Source organism: Sorex araneus, chromosome 3 (assembly GCF_027595985.1).
Source record: "Sorex araneus isolate mSorAra2 chromosome 3, mSorAra2.pri, whole genome shotgun sequence".
NCBI classification, from domain to species: domain Eukaryota; kingdom Metazoa; phylum Chordata; class Mammalia; order Eulipotyphla; family Soricidae; genus Sorex; species Sorex araneus.
This window is the reverse complement of record NC_073304.1, coordinates 70713776-70740228: the sequence shown is the minus strand read 5'-3', so window position 1 is coordinate 70740228 and position 26453 is coordinate 70713776. Positions and strand designations below refer to the sequence as shown.

The following is a 26453-nucleotide window of genomic DNA, read 5'->3' as shown; positions in this document are numbered from 1 at the left end:
TTGGCCATCTTTTTATTAGGTTACAGATTTCCCTTATTGAGTTGAGAAGGTTCTATGCCTATTCTAAATATAATCTGTCAGATAATTTTTTTGCAAATATGTTCTCATTTTGTGGCTCATCTTTTCCAATGTCTCATTTTCTTCCCACTGACTCATACTGCAACCTATGTCATTTATTTTTGACAGTGATGTGAACTGTCAAAGAAACATTTATTTTTTGCTACGTAGCTACTTAATCCACCTATGTTTTTTTCATGGCTGCACCTAAAAAATTAATTTTGTCATGAATGTAAATTACTTTGTAAATTTGAGTTTGTACCTGATTCTCTATTAAGCAGCTTTTTTTTTTTTTCCTATTTCACTGGCTTACTTGTGTAACCCTGTAGCAGTACCACACTTTTTCATTGAATTCCTTATCTGGCAATGGAAGTAGTCTCACTGTTTTCTGCTGTTTTATTTAGCTTTTTTGGTTTGGGGGCCACACCCAGCAATGCTCATACCACATTCTGAGTTGCATCTCAATCAGTAAATATCAGCTTCTTAAAAATAACCTAGGGGACTGAAGTTATATAGTACAGAGGTCAGGGTGCTTGTCCTGCATGTGGCTGCCGCAGGTTCAATCCCTGGCACCATATGACATCTCCTGAGCCAACAAAAATATTCTTAAAGAATAGCGCCAGGATTAAACTCTAAGCACAACCAGATGTTGCTCCAAAATAAACAAAGAAACAAATCACCTAGGTACTCAATACAACAGTTAATTCATAAAATCGTATTTTTCTTGGACAACAACACAAATCAACGGGAATTTGCATTTAAAACAAACAGAACAGTTTGAAGGTGAGGTTTTCTGGACAATGTTCAGAAGGAGCCCAGAGGTAATTACTGGCTATGCCTGGCCAAGTTGTGGAGTCCTGAGGACGTGCTCAGCTCAGCAATGCAGGGCAGTGTCTTGAGGGCCCAGCCATGCTGGTGGCCACCAAGGCTACATGGAGTGTTGCTCAGAGGGCCATGTGGTTCTGGGACACACAAGATGAAAGCGAGGGCCCTGTGCAAGCAAAGGCATGTACTTCAGCACCTTGAGGTACCTCCCCAGCTTGAGAACATTTTATTTGTTGACTTAAAAACACAACTCAAGAACTTGAGAGAGCAAAGGAGGAAAGATCCTTGCCTTGAACATGGCCCACTCACATTTGATCCTAGCACCTCCTAAGTCCCTTGAGCCCCCCTAGGAATGCAGAGCCAGGAGGAAGTATTGAGTACTGCTGGGTATAGCCCCCCAAAACAAAAAATAAAATCAACATAGTTCCAGGGATTTTCATTAGGCTCATTTCATGTTCTTATTACTATGTTAACATGCACTAGGAAACCTCTAATACTCAAACAGTCTATATTTCTCTTCTCGAAGTCATTATAGTCTGTATGTTCTCTTTACGAGTCTTCTCTAAGTGTTTCTCCAGCTTTTGTTTCCCTATTTTTTTTTTCTCTAACTCATCTCTTTTTCTGTTTAGCCATAAAAGTTTAAATAAGTATATCTGCTTAGGGGAAGACTCAGAATTCATGTGAACATGGACTGGAGCGATAGCACAGCGGGTAGAGCGTTTGCATTGCACATTGCCAACCTGGGTTCCATTCCTCTGTTCCTCTCGAAAAGCCTGGCAAGCTACCGAGAGTATCCCGCCAGCACGGCAGAGCCTGGCAAGCTACCTGTGGCATATTTGATATGCCAAAAACAGTAACAACAAGTCTCACAATGGAGACTTTACTGGTGCCTGCTTGAGCAAATCGATGAACAACAGTACAACAGTGCTACAGTGCTATGGTAATAAATGTTTTTTAACTAATATTCTGAAATTCTTATTGTAATTAACAAAGTTAAATTTTAAAGAAATATCATTTACATCCAATTGTTGCTTGTATTGAATTATATATTAAGATTATTATACAACTTTTACTTTATTTTTCATGTTAAAGTTTAATTTTAAAGAACTGTTTACAATAACTTCTGTTCTACTTAATAAAACTTCTTTGAACAAGTTAATGGATTACATTTTTGTAATATTGAGAAATCAATATAAATATGTTCTTCTAAATCAAATTTAGAAATTTTAAGTGAGAATATATTTTAACTCTCCAAACTGGGTGGGGTTTATTGATGACTAACATGGTTCTGTTTTTCATCAATTACAAAATTCCAAAAGTATAACAAATTTGGATCACTTGCTTTCATAAGTAGTCATTCTTTTGGGTTTCATAGCAAGGGTTGCTTAGGAACTTCTACAAACACTTCATGCCTTTTTAAGGAGGAAATAAAACAAATTCTTAGCAGAACTTTTAAGCTGAGACAACTACACAAATAGACCAAAAATTGTATTTATTTAAAATCAGCATTATTTGAAATTTTCTTTTAAAATATTTGTATTATTAAAACTTATTAGTCTATCTGTACACATATTGGAGGCTTTCCTGGTGCCCGCTTGAGCAAATCGATGAACAATGGGAAGACAGTGTTACGGTGGCTTAATCAATTTAATAGTGAAATTTTTATTTTTGTATGGTTTTCAATGAATTTATAATCTGGGGAAACAGAATTAAAGGCAACCTGTTATTACTTTTTTTTTCTTTCTGATTTTGGAGCAACTTTCAGCAGTGCAAAGGGCTTAGTCTTGGCTCTGTGCTCAGGGATCACTCTTGGTAGGGCTCAAGGTCTATACGGGGTGCCAGGCACCAGCGGTGTGCAAGGCAAGCGTCCTACCCATTGTACCATCTCTTCACTCTCATCTTTCCATTATCTGTGAATAGATACTATCTTTTTAGAAGTTTTGTGGGCAAATTAGCTTTTAAGTCAATATGCTTTGTCAAATGCATGGCAAACTATTGTAGATTTTAAGCTGTGAAAGAAATTCAGAGGTATAAAATTTCTATGAATAAGGCAATTGTTCATTCCCAGAATTTAGTCATTCCTAATTCAGAATTTACAACTGCACTTAATTCAGAGTCTATACCAGCATTTCAACAACGAGAGGGCTCAGTTCTCTGAGAGTCCTAGATCTCTTACACCATCAAATATGTTAAAATCCAACAGAGTTTATCAGTCACTGTAGCTAAGAAATTCTAAAGATAAGTGTTCAAAACTACATAGAAAGACAGCTCTCTGCTCACACTGAATGAAGTCATGACCTGTGGTGTTTGCCCTGGGAAACTTTCCCCAAAAGTTTATTACAGTTTTACGACTCTTGTGTCCTGATAGTAGGGTAAATAATAATCATGCCCTGTCTCTGTGAAGATAAATATTATAGCTACAGATTAGAAAACACTCACACGTTTTATGCAAGATCTTTGTATATTCTCACAGGGAAAGACTTTTATAGTAAAAACATCACAAGGTGTCTGCTGCCACGCTCCACACGTACTACCTTTGTCTAGTCTTGCTAACTTAAGACTATACAGGCCTCCTTCTTCTGTCTTCAAAAACCTGATGAGTACTGGCTGCATTATACAGCTCTCTGGTGCAGCCACATGAGCATTATGACTCGGTTACCCAGTTGTGAGTAAGACAGGAAGAATCCAAGTATTGGAAGAATATTGCCCAATGCAATGTTCATGCCTGGTAGTAGCAAACCCGATATTATGTGTGATTCTATTTAAATAAAACCCTAGAAAAAGGAATGTATAATGAAGATAGATCAGCAGTCATGACAGGCAGATGGGAGTGGAAGGAAAAAGAGGGCTGTTTTACAAAGATGCAGGTAGCATGGGCTCACAAGGGGCATCTGGATCTTTGGCATGATGATCAAAAATAGCAAAGATTTTAATTTTAATCAAACTTTCTGTCATATCTTTGACTTTTATGTTGATTTTCCTATTCCAATTTTTTAGATTTACATATGTTAGTTATATTTAACAGGGTTATTAAAACCTCTCAAGTAAGACCTGTAGATTCTGAAATAAAAACTCTTCAACCCCAAATATTCTAGACAAAACAATACGTGCTTTATACCCTAACAGACTATATCCGTATGGAAAACAAATTTTACTGACTTTAATCTGTTATTAATTTTTCACCTAAATTGTTTTCTTCATTTCCATCTGTACTTTAATATTCCGAGTTTAAGAAGCACTTATGTTTAGTTTGGAATAATACAACAACTAACCTATTTCTAATCATCTTCAACCTTCAATACAATCCTCTATGCAGCCACTAATCTTTTATACTTAAAAACATGAATCTTAGGGCCTTGAGAGATAGTACAGGGGTTAAAGCATTTTCCTTTCATATAGCAGGTGCTTGTTCAACTCCTAGAATCACATGGCCCCAGCCCCACTCACTGGGAGCAACTACTGAGCACAGAGCTAGGAACAGTCCCTAAACAACACTGGGTGTAGTTCCCTGAAAATATGAATCAGGCCAGAGAGGTAATTCCTAGGGCGACTGTGCATGCTTTGCTTGTGGGAGAAGCCTACATTTAATCCCTAGCACTGCAAGGCCTGCTGAGAACCACCAGAAGAATATCTGAACCATGAGCTTAGACAACTTGTGAAGCAAAATCAGGGTATGGCTCAACCAACCCCCAACCACCACAGACATACACACACACACACACACACACACACACACACACACACATTATATAATAGATATTAAACAGAATTCACATTATTAACAGGTTATCATTATATCATTATTTGTAGGAGAAAGTACAATTCAGGAAGACTCTATAGGATAGATTCTGATCATTATTTCTTCCCAGGCAGGCAAAGAAATAGCTGTAAAGATGTACTAAAACTAATCTTATTTCCTACTATACTTAACCATTTTTATGCCTTAATTTCTATTGCTGCATTCATGATAAAATCCTTATGATGTGTTCTATGTATCTCTTATCTCAATTGCTTCTGTCTTCTCCTACAAAATAAATTTTCCTGTCACTACTATTGTATATCCTGAGATGAAAAATCTTATATTTGGGGGCTGGTGTGTAAGTCCCTAGGCTCCACTTTGAGCATCCCAGGGGCCCTGAGCACTACCAGATTTGGCCCTGGTCTGGAGCACAGAGAAGAAATAAAGTCCTCTATTATTATCATTTTTGCATGGACAACATAGAACAAAGTTCAAATATAATAAACATGCAACAAATGTTTCCTTAAAATCAAATGTTTCCTTAAAATATTTGCAGAATCATTAATTCTCCAGGAAAAATGAAAATATTACTTTATTCAAATACAAACTAAATAACTTAAGAAATTTCAAAGGTTGCTGAAAAATTATACTCAAATAAGCTCTAGGCTCAGATAGTTTTACATGGTTTATCTAGCTTTAAATGAAACTACAATTTACATGCTATTAGATCTACTCCAGATTACAAAAAAATAAACATCTTTGAAATCATTTAAAAACTACCATAATTTTTATAACCCAAATATAAAAAATCCAAGTACACAAAAATGTATTACTATAAACATTTAAAACAGATTAATGTAGTGTTGATAAATTAAATCTAGCAATATATAAAAATGTAGCATTATTTACTCAAATACAGTTTAACTCAGGAAACAAAATCATGGGCTAATAGTTGAATAAAAAATTAAAATAGCACAAATATACATAAAAAGAGATAGAAGTGGAAGATAGTGAGAAATAAGCAGGTTTTTTTTCTTATGCTTAGAAAAAAGTATTCATCCTACACCAAAAACAAATGCTACAAATAAAATATCTTGCACATCTGTATCAAAATTGGGAAACAACAATAATAGAAATATAAATAAGTTGCTATTGAAAATAAGGGGAGGGGCTGGAGTGATAGCACAGCCGGTACAGCATTTGCCTTGAACGTGGCCCACCCAGGTTTGATTCCCAGCATCCCATATGGTCCCCCAAGCACTGACAGGAGTAACTCCTATGCATTGCCGGGTGTGAGCCAAAAAGCAAAAAAAAAAAAAAATGAAAATGAAAATAAGGGGAAAAGTTATGATTACTTATAAATGTTATGAATTCCTGGAAAATAAACTTAATGTAACAATACTTAAAGTTCAATAAGATAGACAAGAATAAAATATTTTAGAAAGTCATTTTCTTATTCTTAGAGACTGGAAAATGACCTCACTACATACTTCCTAGAACTGAAAGTGGAAAAAGCAATTACAATTTAGATTTAAAATAAAGATCTTCAGTCAGAGGGCCAAAGAGATAGAATAGGTGTACGGTGCTTGACTTGCACAGGGTCCCCCCACACCAATGGTCTTTGCAGGGAGAACCTCAGTGAGCAATTACCAAGACCTCGGGCAGCACCACCAGGTGTGATCCATACCACGGCCTCCTTCCACTCAAGATCAGAGATCAGTCTGGATTATCCAGGTAGTTCATGAATATAACCAAAGGATTCTTATGAGAAGGTGGAAAGCTCAGATAAAAATAATAAAAAAGCAATGATGACAAAAGCAAGAGGTTGAAAGAATTCCAGGAAGATGTTAAGAGACTCAGAAAGCAGGAAGCTTTTACAAGCCAGCTAAGGGATTCTCCCCTATATCCTCTCAAAGGAACCAATCTTGTCAATACCTTAATTTTAACCCAGTACAAGTGATTTCGGACTGCAGGTACCAAAATGGTAAGAAAATAAGCCTGTGTGGTTTTAATAAGAAACAGTATTTATGGTAACTATCGTAGTGTCACAGAAGAAAGAATACCCTATAGAACTATAATAATTAGATGTACTAATTTTAAAAGGTTAAAGAACTAAAAGTATGATCTAAATCAAATGTGTTAGCTCTATGTTGAAAAGCCTTACTGAGACAAAGAAAGATATAATCTCACATCATAAATAGAAGCGTAGACAATATTGGTACAAACACGCTAATAGTTTAAACATGACTTCACTAAAATAAAAAACAGGATGTGCTCATTGGGAAAGTGCCTTGGAAAATGACTCTTAGCTCATAAAAAAAGCAGCAGAGACAAAACTTTTTTAAAGTAAAAGATAATGAACTAAAGGGAATTATTATCTTAGAAGTTACCTCAAAATACAGACATACTACAATAAGTGTCAATGAGAAAAACAAGAATAGAACAATGAACTGAAGTAAATATACTTCCAAAGAAAGACATTGGCATACACAAAAATAAAATTATGAAAATACCTAATTATTTGCCTAAAATAATATGGCAGACATAAACAGATCTGCCAGGAGAAAATAGAATGAGGACTTTTCTACTTAGATATCTTAAACAAATTCCATATAGAGAACAGCAATATAAAAATTAGATCAAACCACCACAATGAGTGTAAAAACTTACAAGGGAAGTTATTTAAGCACAAATATTAAGGGAAAAGGAAAAAAGATAACAAATTTGACCCCATAAAAATGTTAAATTTTTCATGTGAAATAAGCATTTTTAATATAAAATGGAAGGAATGAGGGTATCAATATTTTAGAGGTATGCGATAATAAATAAATGGCATTTGTAAGTGCCTCCCCAGTATAATTCAGGGATCCATGTGGTGCCGAGGATCAACTTGGAATCTAGCAAGGTAAGGCATTTGTTCCACTACTTTGGGCTAACACCCTGCTCTTAATAAGAAAGAGATGCATGTATTCAATATGATTATGAGTAAAAACATTTAATTTTTATGAAGCATAATTTGGCAATGAATATTCAATTATACTTAAATAGTACATAGAGTTCTATGAACCAGCACACAATTCTATTTGTAGAGTTGTCATGTTAGAGTCATAAATACATAAAAATAGAATATGTGCTGTTATTTGTATTTTAAAAGACTAAAATAAGTGCACAACAAAGGACTAATCAACATCTTATAGTAAATGCCTAAGACGGAACATATCGCAGGCTTTAAAACTGCAGGCTTAGGAGATATGAATATAATATAGTTTAAATACGCACAGGACTCAATACTAAATTCTAAAAAGGCCAACAAGTATTAAAAGGTCTATATACTCATAACCTCTATTTTAAAAATAAATAGAAGTTCTGAACAGCAGAATAACAGAAGCTGAGTAAAAGAATGAAGTGCTCCAAGATGAGAAGGAGGAAACAAGTAGCAAACAGAAGGTGAAAGCAGTCTGAAAGAAAATGAACAATATACCAGAGGAGTATGGGATGAGTTCAAGAGGAGAAATATAAGAATCATCACAAACCCTGAAGAGCTGGAAGGCCAATACGATGAAGAACAATAGTTAAATCATCTACAAGAATGTCCCAGAGTTGAGAATTACAGGCACCCAAATCCAAGATGCCCGAAAGTCTCAGTGAATATAAACCCAATTAGAAAAACTTCAGAAAAGACACCTTATACTCCAAATAACAAAATTCCAAAAGAGAAACAGAACACTGAAAGCAGCAGGTTCAAAAAAGGAACTTAAATACAAAGGCAAGGTAATAAGATGTATAGCAGATCTAGCAGATCTGTCAAAGAGACTCTGCGAGTCAGAATATGGAAGGATCAAGTACAAAAACTCAATGAACTAAACGCCTCATCATGAATACTCCATCCACCTAGATTATCATTCAGATTTGAAGAAACTATACAGAGCTTCATAAACAGGCAACAGCTTAGGGAATTCAGTCTTGAACTAAGAAGCATTAATAGAGCTCAAAGAAGCATTAATAGTGCTCCTTTAAAAGGAAGCACAGGAGAAACTTTCCATTGTGTGGCACTGAATAGAGTATGGTATTCACTAAAGGTGCATATGGTTGTCCTCTACTAGATTAAAATTAAAAACATATAGCAATTTATCATCACAAGATGGCTTTCATTGATTTATTTTCTGATAGTTCTATCCGCTATTCCTTTAAAAGTTCTATTGGACCAAATGATATGAAGTAAATGGTAAATGTCTGCTAAGGGCAGATTAAGGGGTGAAGGGGAACCTGGGCATACTGGTAGAAAAAAGGGGACACTAGCGTGGTGGCAGGATTGGTGTTGGAACATTATAGGCCTGAAATCCCTATTAGGAACAACTTTGTAAATCATGGTGTCACAATAGAGATTCCTGAGAAAATACATAATTTGTCAGATTAAAAAAAAAAACAGATGGGGGCTGGAGCAATAGCACAGCGGGTGGGGCTTTTGCCTTGCATGTGGCCGACTCGGGTTCGATTCCCAGCACCCCATATCGTCCCCTGAGCACCGCCAGGGGTGGTTCCTGAGTGCAGAGCCAGGAGTAACCCCTGTACATTGCTGGGTGTGACCCAAAAAGCAAAAAAAAAACAAAAACAAAAACAAAAAAAACAGAAACAAACTTGAAGGCAATAGACAAAAGGAAAAAATAAGTGTCTGGTATAAATGATTGACCTCCTTACACTCACATCCATATGATATAATATATTACTCACCATATGAGGAGGAGTAGTACAGCTTTGGGTAGTACAGCAGTAAACAAATTAGAGTAGACATTAACTCTAAAGGCTTACTCTCATTGGAAAGAAAGACAATTAAGTAATGAATAACTCAGACAATGTTATTACTATGAGACCACAAAAAATGGGGCACTTAAAAAATAGTATAGTAATGTAAAAGAAATAATAAGGGATGACAAGAAATTGGGAATATCTCCTCCTACATGGTAGTGTTTTTTTCAGCTAAATCATCTGAGACAATATTGACCACTAGATGATTGGGGGAAGAAGTGTACAGAAAATGGAGAATCCTAAGTGAAAGTTAATGAAGCAAAGGTCAAAGAGATAGTGTAGGGGTGAAGGCACTAAGTTGCATGCAACTGACCCCAGTTAGACCCCCAGCAGTGCATATGATCCCCGAAACACTGCTTGGAATGGTTGCTAAATACAGAGCCAGAGCCCAATAGCATGCAAGGAAGAGGTTGATGTAAAATTAAATGGAAATTCAAGGCCAAATCATACTGGGGTTTTTAGATCATGAATAAGGAAAATAACTTCCACACAAAGCAAGGCAGAAACAATTTACTGTTGGAAAAAAATATAGCTAACTAGTATATACATTAACTTGGGCTCTGGAAAACATGATTAGCTACAACTGAAATAAATTATAGTTTCCATTTTTTTACCGTGGAAAAGTATATGCCATTAAATTATGATTTTAAAATATTTGATATTTAGTAAGAGTCTGTTACTATTATTTTTGCATAATTTCTAATTAACTCTTAAATTCCAAGGGATTCTCCAAACATACTGTCTTCCCCACATTTCTATGTCAAAAGTCTAGATAACATAATTTTTGAGACTACTGCAATAAACTCCTGAAAATTGCAAAGCCTGTCCACTCACCCTTTTCATTCCTTCTACTCAACTGCACAACACTAAAAGTGACATCCCCATGTGAATCAGCACAGATCTCCAAAGTATTTATCCTTATTTAAAATTATGTATTTACTTCATGTTATGTGCTTATATGTTTCTCTTTTCATTTGCAATATAAGCATCACAAAGCGTAATGCTCTATTCTCAGCAGATAAGCTAGAGTATAGTATTACTAAATAAGCATTTGTTATTTATTGGATAAATAATTAAGTGGAAAACAAAACAGCAGATATAATAATAACAAGGTATTATGTTAAGTTTACTAGGAGGCACATGAACATCAATAGGATATAAAAGAAACATATGCCAACATTAACAGAAACAGACACATCAACAAAATAGGTAGTAGAGCATGTGTCGGTTTTAAATTTCATTTTTAATTAAGCCAAAATAAAATTGAATGTGAAAATGTATCATTCCAAAGAAATAAAGGCATTAGGTTATGAAATGAATTTATAAAATTAATACCACATAGGCTGGAGCGATAGCACAGTGGGTAAAGTGTTTGCCTTGCATGCAGCCAACCCGGGTTCAATTCCTCCATCCCTCTCTGAGAGCCCGGCAAGCTACCAAGAGTATCCCGCACACATGGCAGAGCCTAGCAAACTACCAGTGTCGTATTCCATATGCCAAAAATAGTAACAACAAGTCTCACAATGGACACATTACTGGTGCCTGCTCGAGCAAATACCACATAGGCACAGATATCTAGAGGTGTGGAACCATTTTTATGCCAATGGATATTTATATCGTTTGCAAGTCACACAATACAGGTAGACAGACCATGGGGCAGTAGACAAGAAGCAAAAATGTCTATCCCTTCATGTACCAGAGGTAGATCACATGATTTTGCCAGCCTTCTACTGTTCATACTCATCTCCCAACGCTGCAGGCAGGCAGGCGAGAGGCAGACAAGAAGTGTCTATTCTGTTGGGGCCAAATTACATTATTTCCAGGGCTTGGAACGACCTCCAGGTCAGATGTTTCCCACTGCTAGTATGGATAGGTGATAGAGACATATAAAGATATACACAAAAAAAGTCTTAAGAAAAAAAAAAGAACAAGGAGAGGGATAAAAAAGAAAAGGAATATTTTAATCAAAATATTGAAAATTCTTGAGTGAAAAGAAAAATATTAAAGAATACATTTAATAGATATAAAGGTGCCTATCTTATAACCATCCACTCATGATTTTACAAAACATACTAAACACCAAAGCACATATTTAACTGAATCTGTTACAAAATGACAGCACCTTCATCATGAAAAATTTTAAGAAACTAGTGATTATCTTCTAAGATTATAATGAGGTAAGCTTTCTATAAAATGCTAGCAGAGAAAGTATTATTAATACAGCCTGCCGCAGTTACTCTTTGGGACTAAGTCACTGGATCCTCTTATTAGGATAAGTCAGATCCACAGTGGGCGTGGGAGTTGGGCTGAAAACTTCAGTAATGCTTCAAAAGAAGCTTACTTCCCATTTATATTACATGTTCCTGAAAGAGCTAGCAAGGGATGAATGTAAGAAACCTTGCCAATTATATGCGTTTAGTAAAATTATCTTTTCAAAGTGACAACGTACATATATATTTTAAATGAGATCAAGAAGAAAAATAGCTAAACTTAGTGTATAATAAGTTTATACTCAAAGCTTACAAAGGAGCTTATATACTAACATACTGACGGAAAAATATATTTCCCCATAATTAGTACCAAGCTCACAGAGAGTCTCTTGCCCGCATGCCTGCCTGTATTCCCCGGGGGCCCTCAGAGTGGATGGGCTCCAGCTTCCCTCCCCACCCCGAGCAGAGCTCCCGGTGGCTTTAGACCACCAGAACCTAGCTACAGCCATGCTCAAGGCCCCTCTCCACACGTTCGAACAGGCCTCACGCATGAAGGTGCCGGCAGAGGAACCCAGGTGTGTGTAATCCCATCAACGGCCAACATCCAGAGACTTAAAAGCAAGCTCCCAGAAGCACACGGCCACTTTGTGGCCAAGCGATATCTTATAACCCACTTTTCCCTCTGGGAGAAACTAGCAAGCTACTGAGAGCTTCCTGCCCACATGGGACAGCCTCGAAAGCTTCCTATGGTGTATCCATATGCCAAAGCCAGTAACCAGCTGAATCTCATTCCCCTGACCCTGAAAGAGCCTCCAATGTGGCATCTTTGGGAAGACCAAGAAGAGAGAGGCTTCTAAAATCTGAGAAATAGGACGAATGGAGAGATTACTGAGACCACTCAAGCAACTTGACGATCAATAGGATTTTGTGATCATTTGTAGTACCGAGCTAAGTGTTCTTAGATTTTTTCAGAATTCAGTTTTGGCACTTTTCAGGTGGTTAATGCTAACAGGAACATCATAAAATTGGGATAATGTGTGTTTGGGCTGGAGCAATAGTGCCGTAGGTAGGCCATTTGTCTTGCACGCGGCCAACCCCGGTTCAATTCTTCTGTCCCTCTCGGAGAGCCAAGCAAGCTACTGAGAGTATCTCGTTCACACTGCAGAGCCTGGCCGGCTACCCGTGAAATATTCGATATGCCAAAAACAGTAACAAGTCTCACGATGGAGACGTTACTGGTGCCAGCTTGAGCAAATAGATGAGCAATGGGATGACAGTGATACAGTAACAGTGAATGTGTGCTTAATTTTTAAAATGCCAATGATTTGTGTTTCAGCAATCCATTCAATAATTTTAAGCCTTAAGTACTAAGAATCAACTACTTCACAATTGAGAGTACCTACAATTTATTGCGACTTTATCACTCCTTTGGAGTGATAGCACAGCGGGTAGGGCATTTGCCTTGCACTCGGCCACCCGGGTTCGATTCCTCCATCCCTCTCAGAGAGCCCAACAAGCTACAGAGAGTATCCTGCCCGCATGGCAGAGCCTGGAAAGCTCCCTGTGCCGTATTCAATATACCAAAAACAGTAGCAACAAGTCTCACAATGGAGACGTTACTGGTGCCCGCTCGAGCAAATCGATGAACAATGGAACGACAGTGCTACAGTGCTACATACTCTTTTGGAGGAGCACAAAATAAGTAATATGTGGTTCCACCTTGGGAAATAACAATATAAAACAAAACATAGAACTAGTGCAGACTATCTTGGCTAGTGGTAATGAACTATATTTTTATGCATAGACATGAATGATACCCTCTGATTTAACACACATCTTTCACGGGGCCAGGTGGGGGGAGAAGGGGGAAGATTTTGGATCACAGCAGGCAAGTGCCTGGATCTTACTCTTGGCCCTGCACTGAGGGATCACTCCTGGCAGGGCTAGGGAACCATGTAGAGTGCTAGGGAGAGTAACCTGGGGCAGTCCCACACAAGGCAACCACCTCCCTACTGTGCTATGGCTCCAGGCCCTCTATATATATCTTAAAAATAATTAGGATGCAGGGACAAATTGTGTGATATTCAAGTAAAAAAGAGAGGAGAAAGTGATATTACTTTGATCCTACATCACCAGATTTATGCTAAGCAACAAGCAAAAAAGATTGAGGCGGGGAGGCTGAATGAGAATAAAAAACACAAGAGTTGATTTAGTTTCAGAGATCCTGAATCTTTGCTATCCTGCAGCATTCTGGTAAATTATAGCAAGAGAATTTTGCAGGGAAACATAAAAAAGAATTACAATACTCATTAACAATTTCAGTGTTATTTGCACCTATATCCACATGAGTAAAGTATTTTGTATTATCTAGGGCTAAGCATAAATAAATAACTAGGGTTTGATAAATTTTAAATAGCGTTTAATATTTTACTAGACCTATAAAAGAAGATTTCAAATTAAGATCCTATAAAGTGTGTCACACACACACAAAAAATCCAGAAAGAACCTGTAGGTAAATTTAGGTAACCATTAAAAGAGAAGCATATTTCACATAGTTGGCTTTGCAAACTTTTTTTATCTTTAAGCATTAATTTTCCTATTTGAAAAGCTGTGACTATATATGCCAGCTGCTTCCTAAAAATTCTCCAGGGTTTTAGTTTTCCCAAATAGGCTAATAAAAACCTAGAAAAACATAGTTTTCTTCCTTCTAACACCAAACTTCTTTAAACATCATTTTGTGATACCTAAAAAAAGAAAAATACCTGCCTTTATTTTAAGACTTGTTCATTTCAATGAAAATGCAAACAAAAGAGTTCATAGGTATAAAAAATATTAAATGTATGCATGTAATATAGTTCCATATTACAATTCAAGAAAATTGTACTGCTTGAAATTCAACTTAACCTGAGACTTGATACAATTACCATTTCACTTAATACAAAGGTCAGAATGTCCAGCCACCAAGATTACTAAATTAATAAATTATTTATGATACTTAGATTTTCTATATATATATTCAATATTTGCTACTATGCCCATTTAGCAGCAAAGTGTGAATAAAAAAAGAAATTAGGAAGATATTTAATTGTAAAAACATTTACCTTCTTTCATGATTTGAAAAGAAAATATCTTTGTATGTTATCATCTTACTATAGTATCTCTACCCAATTGGATATTTCCAGCCAAAAACATAAATAGATAAAAAAAAAAATCCCTTTGAAATACAGAAAGAATTTTAAAAGTTATTTCTACTTTGAGTCTCTTGCCTGCACACCTGGTTGTCTTCACCGGGGCCCCTCGGAGGGGATGGGCTCCAGCTTCCCTCCCCACCCCAAGCAGAGCTCCTGGCAGCTAAAGACTACCGGAACCTAGCTACAGCCATGCTTGAGGCCCCTCTCTACAAGTTCGGACAGGCCTCACGCATGAAGGTACTGGCAGAGGAACCCAGGTGTGTGTAATCCCATCAATGATAAACATCCAGAGATTTAAAAGCAAGCTCCCAGAAGATATCTTGTAGCCTACTTCTCCCTCTGAAAGAAACTGGCAAGCTACTGAGTTTTCTGCCCACATGGGACAGCCTTGCAAGCTTCCCATGGTGTATTCATATGCTAAATCCAGTAATAAGCTGGATCCCATTCCCCTGATCCTGAAAGAGCCTCCAGTGCAACATCATTGGAAGGGCCAAGTCGAGAGAGACTTCTAAGATCTCAGGGAAAGGATGAATGGAGAGTTTACTGAGCCCGCTCGAGAAATCGACGATTAACGGGATTTTGTGATTCGTGATTTGTGATTTCTACTGATAATGCCAGTTTTCTCTTTCTCTTTCTTTTTTTCTTGGGAAGATGGGTGGGCAAGGGATCCCATAAGGGATTATGCCCGTACATGATCAGGGCTCCTTCTGGAGATCCTGGGGCTGCTGGTAATACCTCCAGCAGTGATGCTGGGACTGGGGAGAAGGTCAAGCAGGGTTGTGAACCGAAATCAGGGCTAGAAACTTTTCACATCACCCAGTCCAACTGTTTTTTTTTGGGGGAAGAGGGTAATTTTGCTACATCAGGCTGTGCTCAGGGATCACACCTGGCAGCGCTCAGGGAACTAAAAGTGGTGTCAGGGATCAAACAAGGACCAGCTTATTACATGACAAACATCTTTCCCCTGCACTCTCCCCATCCATCTATTTGATTCCTTAAATACATAACTATTGAAGATTTGATGCTGCATTCTAAAGTGCTGAGGCAACTTTAATCATTAAAAATTATATAAAAAAATAAAAATTATATAGTAAATAACTTAAGCAGCTCCTTATACCCAATAATACTTTAATATGATTTTCTGTTATATGACTCTATAGTTTATAATCAATACTAGTGTCCCAAGCCTTGCTTTTACATCACTTGAACATATTTATTAAAACAACCCAACACTGTGGAATCTAAACAAGAAAAAAATCCTATTAAGATTATAAATCTATTTTCTTTTCATTGTTAACCTGAAATTGACTGAAATGTCTGGTCATCTTTATTCACCAAGGCTAACGTAAATTAAAAAAAAAAATAAGGGAAGTGGAGAAAAGCAAGAGAAAGCCAAAGAAAATCAACAGAAGTAAAACCTACAATGGCCCCCTAAGAATGGTTCCCTAAGAAAAGGTGGAAAATAACTAGGTTCAATAATAAAATCAGAGGAATAAAAACTATATTGTCCCTTCAAGGATGGGGATAAATAATAACATAAGTATTATAAACCTAAGTATTAAAAGAGGTAATAATAATGCACAAATCTTAATCTGAGTTCAGAAGAGATTCAATAACTACAAATAATCTGCTGCCTGTATAACTGAGACAACACAAGAGAATTCACCAATAAGAAAGTCATAGGTTATCTAAAAAAAATGCTCACCATCTAGTTAGTGAGACAATAATATATATAGGTAATATAATAACTCTTAAGAAAAAGCATTAGTGAGAACACAGAGAAGAGTATTTATTTAACAAGACAAATAAAGACTCAACCTAAATTGGATGAAGACTGGGTAGAACTTCAGCAGGAGAAAAACATAAAAGGACATTCCAACCTTACAGAACAGTCCAAGCCAAGACATGGAAATTTTAAAAAATACAAGAATTGTCTCATAAATGCAATTTCCCATGAAAGTCCCAGTGCAGTTGATATAATAGGGTATTATGTTGAAAATCTTCCCTTTTTTCAGCTAAGGACTCAAAGCTGAGAAGAATTCCAAGTACCAGAACTAAGGTGAGGGCCCTTCAATGCAACTGAACATTGGAAAGATTGTAATCAAAACTACTCAGGGTATCATTGACATCAAAACTATAAAAGTGAGACTGAACGATACTTTACATGGTAGAACACATGCCTAGCATGTGTGAGTCCCTTAGTTCGATCCCTGTCAGCACATACAACCCACACCATCCCTAGTGTGTCCTCAGCAGTTCCCAAGCATTACTGTATCTGAGCACCAAACCCCACAGAGCATAGTACCAGCAGGAATATTCTCTAGTTTAAAAAATAAATAAATAAAAGCACATATTGGAAGGTATAGATTTTGTAAGAAATAGAAAAGGATTTTAACTTGGTGCATGTCCTTTATGATACAGGAAACTTAAGGAATGGTACAGAAACCCAACTTTGGCCAAATATCTATATGAAAAGAGGGGGTTTGGTATCTATATGCAGACAGGCAATTACTTTAGGGAGAGCTAAGTACCCCAAATTTGTAGAGTAAATGTTTTACTTTACAATGGGATAGAGCAGAACCATAGGAAGAAAAAGTAGTGATATAGACATATTCTTTTTAGTTACATATTAGTTTCATTTTAGTTCATTTTAAGTACATTTTAGTTACCTTTAGAAACCTTTAGTTTCATTTCAGTTACCTGGTTTGGAGGGGGGGTCAGACCACACCTATCATTCTCAGGAACTACTCTTGGCTCTTTGCTCAAGGGATGGAACCAAGACCGGGTGCATTCTACTCCTGCACTCTGGTGCCCTTTAAAATAATTTTACTAAAAGAGTTCAGAAGAATCATCTCCAGGAGAAAAAGACTGGTGGCAAGTCGAAAGTTAAAGTTCAAAGAAGACAAGCAAAGGAAGTATTAATCATATCAAGAAATTACAACTGGGTTCTTCCACATAGTGTGAATTTTTGACTAGCCCCAAAAGCCAGAGAAAGAATGCATTCAGCTAGCTAGCATTTACTTTTACTAACAATTACTCTATATTTCTTGGCCTCCTCACCCCATCCACAAACTTCTAAAGACTCAGTAGTAAGCAGCATAGTGAGCAGAGAGAAAACAGGGCAAACAAAATTAGCACAGATTGACCAGTTCACATTTCTGTTCTTTTTCCCAACTCATCTTTTTGTTTGATTTTGTCTTTTGAGAGGCCCACACCTGTCTGTACTCGGTGTTCCCAGCAGTGCTTGGGGGACCCATGTGGTGCCAGGGATTGGACCCAGGACTCTAGCATGCAAAGCATAGGCTGCAGTCAGTGAACTATCACCTGCGGTACAAGTTAGTTCCAAGTGAGGTTGCTACACAGGAGAAATTTTCCATTGCTTCTGTTGTTTTATACTTGTTTGTGTAAGGGGCATAGCTGGTGGTGCTCAGGGGCTATTCCCAGTTTGGTGCATATTCAGTGGACACTCAGTGTCCAAGATTTAGCATGGGGCTTCTGCATGCAGAGGATGACACTTCAGACCTTCAAACTATCTCCTTGAAACCCCACAGAATTTTAATTTTTGGGCCTTTTTTTTTTAATAGTCTAAAAACTGGGCTGGAGCGATAGCATAGCAGGTAGGGTGTTTGCCTTGCACACGGCCGACCCGGGTTCGATTCCTCCACCCCTGTCGGAGAGCTCAGCAAGCTATCGAGAGTATCCCGCCCTCATGGCAGAGCCTGGCAAGCTCCCCAAGGCATATTCCATATGCCAAAAACAGTAACAAGTCTCACAATAGAGACATTATTGGTGCCCACTTGAGCAAATTGATGAATGGGACGACAGTGCTACAGTGCTTCTTGTTCTTACAGTGCAACAGTCTAAAAATTAAGTCTACTTTGTGCTCACTTCAGCTGCACATATACTAAAAATTCAGCCTATTTAAGTGATAAAGAGGACAAAATAACAAGAGCAAAAAGTGGAACTGCTGGGGGCTGGAGAGATAGCACAGTGGGTAGGGTGTTTGCCTTGCACGCGGCCAACCCGGGTTCAAATCCCAGCATCCCATATGGCCCCCTGGGCACGGCCAGGGGTAATTCCTGAGTGCAGAGCCAGGAGTAACCCCTGTGCATCGCCGGGTGTGACCCAAAAAGCAAAAAAAAAAAAAAAAGTGGAACTGCTGATAAAGCTGTTAACAGCATTTATCAAAAAGAAAAATTAATATTATTGAAAGTGTTATTTCAGTTGCCAGAGAATACAGAAAGGGGCTTGACTTGTACATGGCCAAGCTGTGTTTGACCCTCAGCATCAAGGAGGGATCCCTGAGCACAGCTCCATGTGGCCCTAGGAAATAATACTACAACAAAAACAAAAAAATGTGGATTTTCAGATAGGAAAATGGGGGAGGGGGATAATGCTCTTTTTGTTGTTGTTGTTGATGACTTTTGTTTGGGGTCACACCTGGAGGTACTTTGGGCTTACTCCTAACTGCACTCAGGAATCACTCCTGGAAAGCTGGAAGGAATATATGGAGTGCTGGGAATCAAGCCTGGATCAGCTGCGTGCAAGGCAACACCCTACCTGTGCACTATCACTTCAGCCCTGATTAAAATAATGTTCTGCTTGAAGCAGAGTGAGTCTATCCTTTTAAATAAATCATTTAACAGTAGAAAATGTTGGGCAAAGTAATCTAGTTATGTAGCTATTACTCTGATGTTATTGTAGAGTTTGAAGTCTATTCTACATACCTTTATAAATTATGTTATTTTAAGCAGGATTAATTAAACCATCTCTGCTATGAATTTGTATACGTCAGCCATATTTATAAATGACCACTAACTTTCTCAAATGCAAAAAGCCTGCTAAGTTCTAAAGGGAAAAATATGAAAACAGAATCCATCCTCAATAACTTTACAGAAGAAACAGACAAATGAATGGCAGTTATAGTGAATGTGAAAACTGTTAGAATAGGAATAAGCAAAGTGCATAAGAACATATAGAAAGGTACTATTTTTTTTTTTTAAAGTGTAAAGAATGAAGTAGGAAACATCTTAGCCAAGAATAGATCTAAAGTGAACCCAGACAGATCAGGCTGAGTTATACATATGATAAGTAGTCTAAGAATAAAGTAAAGGAGTATGTGAGAGGTATCAGAACATTATTACAGGCAAAGGTCCAAGGAGAGCAAGACATATTTTGGGAACAACAAGGAGTTCAGTATCAAAACATGCAGTATGCAATGAAAGAAATGAGACTGGAGGTATAAAGGAGTCAGATCACATGCCAAAAGAGAGGATTTAGATTTTATCATAGGAACAATGGGGTCACTGAAAGGTTTTAGTAGCACCCATTTATCACATACTCCTTTCCAAGCATATGCTAATCATTCTTTCACCTATGATTTATTAGCTTTTCCCTCACAACAACCCTGTGAGGTAGGTGTAATGATTCCCAATTAACAGATTAAAAAAAAAACTTTAAATTTGTTAAGCAATTTACACTTGAAGAATAGCAACAAAGTGGAAGGCAGGTTTCAAACAATGCTTCAGGTAAACATTAGGTTTAACAGAGACAGAGAGACATGCACACACAGACACACTAACACACACAAACACATACACACTTCAGAATTAGAGAAAGAAATAAGTACTGAATAATGATTCAGCATAAAAGATTTAAATTATGTGGCACCAACAGTTTTCTGTGCAAACACTTAAGTTTTTGACTAACTGAATTTTATTAAGAATTGTAGGACTTATACAATTAGGAACTAAGTAAAATAAAAACAGCTTAGCTCATGGTAATTATATTAACATTTTATCTCCATATCACCGACTAAAGTTATTTTGGAAAAAACCTTTCCACACTCATTTCCAAAATAATTAAATTCAAATATTTCAATTCACATACTATTCTATGAATTTTAATTATATTTCTATAAAAACTGGACACTAGAGCTTTACTATTTAAGGCAATTCAAATATAAACTATTTATAATAAAACCTAAAGTTAAATTTAAAATAATCTCCCTACTAATTTCAACTGCAGTTATTGGGCCATCCCACCACATTTTAAGAATTTATTCACCCAAACTTGATAGGATCAAAAATTATATTAAAATTTATTAGCAATAAATATAAAAATATGTATCTCGGTGAATATGTATTTCATAAAAACAATTTAAAAATAGAAACTGAAATTCTAAGTGTGTACTACTTAACACCAATTTAAATTAAATAAAATCCATCACGTATTTATGTATTCTTGTTTTCTCACCAATTTTGTTCAGCTGATCCTAGTTTTTCAAATAAAATTGGGGTAGAGGGCCTGGGAGTTTCCCAAGCAGTGTTCAGCAGGCTCAAGATCCCTCACAACATACAATGCTCAGTCTCCCAGGAGAGCAGTTCAATATATGGCTCCTCAGCCCTGTGGTTTGAGGCATCCCTGAGGGCTACACCAAGCATGCTTGGAGGTACTGGGACCTGGGGCAGGGTGAGGAGTGGGGAACTCAGAGCTGCATGAGGAGACACTTTAAGTATCTGATAAAATCTGAGATTAAACGAGGATCAGCCATGTGCAAGGCATGTGCCTTTAATTCCTGTAAGTGGCTTGTATTAACTTTTTGAAAATTACTTTTTATAAGTAAAAGCAAGCTGTTGCTAGAATATTAGTAAAAGAAATGGTTGTGTGTATCATCAAGTATTTTAAAATTCACATTATCTATACATTTGCTGCAATTCTCCTATTTTAGGTGAAAAATTATAATGAGGGTGAATGAAATAAAAATTTCAATTGAGATTAAATTATACTTGATGGAGCACTTATTTCTTAATTCCAAAATTTTCTAGTGAATATAAATAAAATAGTTAAGTCTTACTGCAATTAGTTCTTCGGAATAAGATTAGGAATTTTTCCCTTTGGAGGGAGAATTCAGATATTTAGCATCTCTAAGAGACTCTATGAAAAGATGATTAGTTCTAAGTAAACTAATATCGCAAATATACAATTTAACCAAAATGGCAACATTTTTATTTTTGATTACATAAACAGTACATGTTTATAAAATTTATATAACACACAAGTATATTCAATAAAAATTGAACATTTCCATCTAATTTCCCTTTCCAAATGCCATACAGTGGGAGAATGTAAATGTCATTATGATTTAAAATTAAATCTAGTAAATTACTAAATTTACATCACCCACAAAAGGCCTAATATATAACAATTAAATACTTGTGTAATTTATATATATCTATATATACTCAGATACAACAGTTATAGTTTGTACCTTTTCACCAAATACCACTACAAAAAACCATACTGTCAAATATTACTTCAGTCAGTATGATAAATGGAAGTAAGCAATACTTACAATTACATTGTTTGCAGAAAATGTAAGAGTACCAATGGTAGCAAATCAAATATTTGTTATACTAATATAATACCCTTTTGCAAGAGATACATCAATATATTACTTATAAGCTACATCTTTGAGATTTTAATATTTAGTTTTTCAATATTTGGATTATTGAGTGAAGTATTAAGTCTATGCAAATAAGGAGGAAAATCTTGTTAAGTTATGTTTCTAGTAAAATTTAAGTTAATTTCATTCTGAATATAAACAGAACCTAGTTTTTTTCTAATTTCCCTGATGCATACATGATGGGTTGATTTAAATCATGATACCTCAATGAAAATTTTAAGGACGAACATTTTACTGTATTTATTTTCAAAAAAATATTTCAAAACAGTGTGGGTTACTATACTACCAAATTAATGATAGTTATAAATCTTTTTATGAAAAATGATCTCCTCCTCTTTTGACTTCGAAATACCATCACTCAGCATTTACTTCAACTCAATATTCTAGCTTTAACAAAATCACTTGCACCAAATTATCTCAGTTACATAAGGTACAATTCTAAATACATAAGAATTCTACCCAAGCTCAACAGAAAACACTTAAAGGATTTAGAGGAAATGATTTCTTCCACCCACCTCAATTATAAGTAAACTGACCCAGAGAGCTTTTATCTGCTTTCACTGACAATCTATAGGCAGAGAGATGTATACAATATAATTAAATGTATGACATAATTTAGAACTAACAAAAATTAAATGGCACTATACTTCATATGTTAAGACTGAGAAGACTGATGTCTTTATTTTGTTTTGAAACAGAAATGTCTACAGACTTAAAATAAAAAATTGACAATAAAATAAATGTGATACTACTATCTAAAAGCTAAATAATAAAATATAGCAATTCACATATTTTTCAAAACATACTGTACATTTTAATGTGGTTTACCTATGCTATAAAGAATGAAGATGCCAAACTATGACTATAGATATCAGCTGTGTAAAATTATATTTCCAATGGGAAAGTGAAAATAATTAATTGGGAGAGACTAAAATACACTAAGTAACTCTTACAATCATTCTCCCATGTTTTATTTCAATATAGAAAAAAATTTAATTCAATGTTTCTAAAGCAAAGAATCAAAAATAAGTTAATCATAAACTAGCTTTGTTGAAAAACTTTCCACCCAGAGTAAAAGGGTTTTTTATTTATTTGGGGCCACATTTGGATTACCTAGGAAGACATTATGGGGTGCCAGGGAAGGCAAGAGCCCCGTCCACTGAGCTATTTCTTTGGCCCCCAAACAGTAAGAATGTTAAGATTAATATATAAAACATTGAAAGCAGAGAAAATTAAGATGTACTATTGAATTATATGCTGATTTGTTACTTTAATAACATAAACCTAAACTTTTACATCATCTTGGCTTGATTATTTGAAAACATTTAAATATGAATGTATTCTTTTTTCAAAGTGAAAGGTTTATGTAAGCATTTCTTTCACGTGCTCTTAGAATAATTTCCAAGGAGCTTATTTATTGTCATTCAGTTTAAAATCGATCACAAATCCGATGACCTTAAAATAAAATTCAGAGCCAGCGAGAGCAGCACTACTTGTAACTGACCTCAATACATTTTAAAACGTTGCTTCCCAGTTATCTGTTACTCTCTTTATTTGGTTTTCCAGTCTAGGGCAGGTACACAGGAAACTTACAGTCTATGTAGTACTCCTAGTCAGTTTCACTCTGCAGATGGCACAGTGGAGAAATACCTTCTGTACAGGGCCATGTACAATTTCTTCCGCAGCTGTCAGCACCTAGGGGAAAGTGCGCTGTTAAACAGTTGCTGCGTTCCACCTCAGAAGTGGCTGCAATTCGGTGGTGGGTGAAGTGACTCCTGTACATATATACAGGGATGAAAAGTACTATAGAGAGTGAAAATATTTCATAACAAAAGTGGCTCTGAAAACTGAGCCACAGTAAAACACAATACATCATTCACAGGAGCCCTACACAGATAGGCTATCATTTGTTTTTAAATCTTAATGTTAAAAAAAACGTTGAAATACAATTATTCAATTCACAACGTAACTACAAACCAATGTTGAAACATGTGAAAAATTAAATCCACGCATTAAGTACCAGTTGACAACATTATTCTCTAGTAATTTAACTAAATTTAGGCAAATGTACAGTAGTAGTCTCCACTCTGTTCAGTTAATTTAAAACTATTGTTTTAGATGACAATTCAAGGAAGGGTGAACAAAATAGACGTATCATCAGAAATGAAATGTAAGTTACATGAAAATATCTAAAATATACAAAGAAAATCATTGCGCAATATAAATTACCTTAGATTTAAAAGAACAACTTTAGTACATAACTAGTCCTCTACAACTAGACATTTAAAATTGTCTTTATATAAGAAACTTTAAAAATAATCTCATATAAAATTAAACCTTTAATCACAGTGAGTTAGAATCTAAATACAGTCTTCATCTTCTTAACCTTTATAAATGCAAACAAGTTACTAAACCCATCTGTATCTCTTATGGAATCAGAAGATCAAATCGTAAAATTATTCTAAAAAATATTAATGAATTGCTAGATTAGACAGTGCTACCTTTCAAATATTCCATGTCAAAAGAGCAACTATGCTTTTTACTCTGAAGAGATAACAGTTAACACTTTCAAAATATTCACATTTAAGTTCCTGTCAGATTAGGGTGTTTTGTGATAAATTCTAACAATTTATTAAAAGGAATTCCATTCAGCAATCTTTTCTGAATCTCACTTGTTACATTAAAATTTACTTATAATGGCATATACTCAGTGAAGTCAGAGACGATTTCCATTCAGCATTCTTAAATTCTTTCTAAGTAAGACACGATATAAATATTATTTCTGTCAATTGACAAGAGGTGGTAGGAGACAAAAGAGTAAGGAGTTTCACAGTTCTATGTAGGGTCCATGTAAAAGACTTAAGGAATTTAGGATTTTTTGCAAAAATGCTGACTAGATAAAAATATATCACATCAAAGATACTTGTGGGAGCAGATAATGGACAACTTTATTTTTTTTGGTTTTGGGGTCACATGCAGCGGTGCACAGGGGTTACTCCTCACTCTTTACTCAGGAATTACTCCTTGTGGTGCTCAAGGGGCCATATGGGATGCTGGGAATCAAACCCAGGTCAGCCTTGTGCAAGGCAAATGCCCTACCTGCTGTGCTATCACTCCAGCCTATGGACCACATATTTTTGTTTAAATCTCAAAAGGCACTGTGATTTCCCCTAAAAAATGTAAAGACATATTGACGAATGATATGAACACACCCAACCAAATGAATAGCAGGAGTTATCTAACCAAACTACCTAACTTTGATCACCAGTTTCTTTTAATATAAAATGGGTAACAGGGATGTTCTAATGACTAAATTAAAATAATTCTCATAAAGCACATGATACAATATTTGACCTATTATCAGAAATAGTAATAACTACAATAGAAATATGTCAAGCAACTAAAACTTACTAGTATCTTATCGTTGTTTACCATTAGGTTACATAATATCATAATCCTTTATTCAACGGTTTTATTATACTTTTAGCTTTCTCTTCTGAAAAAGACCATGACGACAAACCATTTTTTGTGTAAAAATAAATTTGATTGGCAGTACGGAAAAATTGAGCCCAGGGACTCCCCTATAAAAATACAAGTGTTCTATCCCTAAATCACAATCTAAGCCCAACATTTTGTATTATTCTATGTGCAAAAATACTAATTATAACTTTGGAACACTGTCAACATATGCCAAGAGTCTATATTTTCCTAAAAGTTACATATGACACCACATATAACTTGGAACAGGTTTATACATAGAAAACAATTGATTTTAATTGTTGACATAATAGCTTCATTTCCTTTGTTCAGTCTCTTCTATCACTCACATAGTGACATAAACAAAAAAAAATCAAGTTTTGTACTCTATCAAAGGATCACAATTCTCTAACTGTTGGTTAGGACTGTTACTTTTCTAAATCTTTTACTCATTTTATTTAAATTTTCTGAAGGTGAAAAATCATTATTCATATATACATAAGTTTTACAAAAAAGTGTAAATTAAAACATGTAGATTACCCTTACCTTTAAAATGAATTTAAAGTATTTGCTTTGCGTGCTCTTCTGGATTGATGTAACTTTTAAATACTAACCAAAAATAACAAACTCTTACCATATATTAAAGAAACTCAGTAGGGAATTCAGTTTGTTAATATTAATGA

General features: G+C 35.7%; 1 protein-coding gene across 5 annotated transcripts in view; it reads right to left on the bottom strand.

The window, feature by feature from the left end:
- NOVA1 (NOVA alternative splicing regulator 1) overlaps positions 1-26453 on the bottom strand; it is a 140389-nt gene that overhangs the window by 69569 nt on the left and 44367 nt on the right. Inside the window, exon 3 of one of the 5 annotated variants that reach the window (XM_055129983.1) lies at positions 23887-23988. The exons of the other annotated variants lie outside the window; for them this stretch is intronic. The gene's annotated coding sequence lies outside the window, so the exon portion shown is untranslated. The remainder of the gene's footprint in view (positions 1-23886; positions 23989-26453) is intronic. 5 annotated transcript variants of the gene reach the window in all.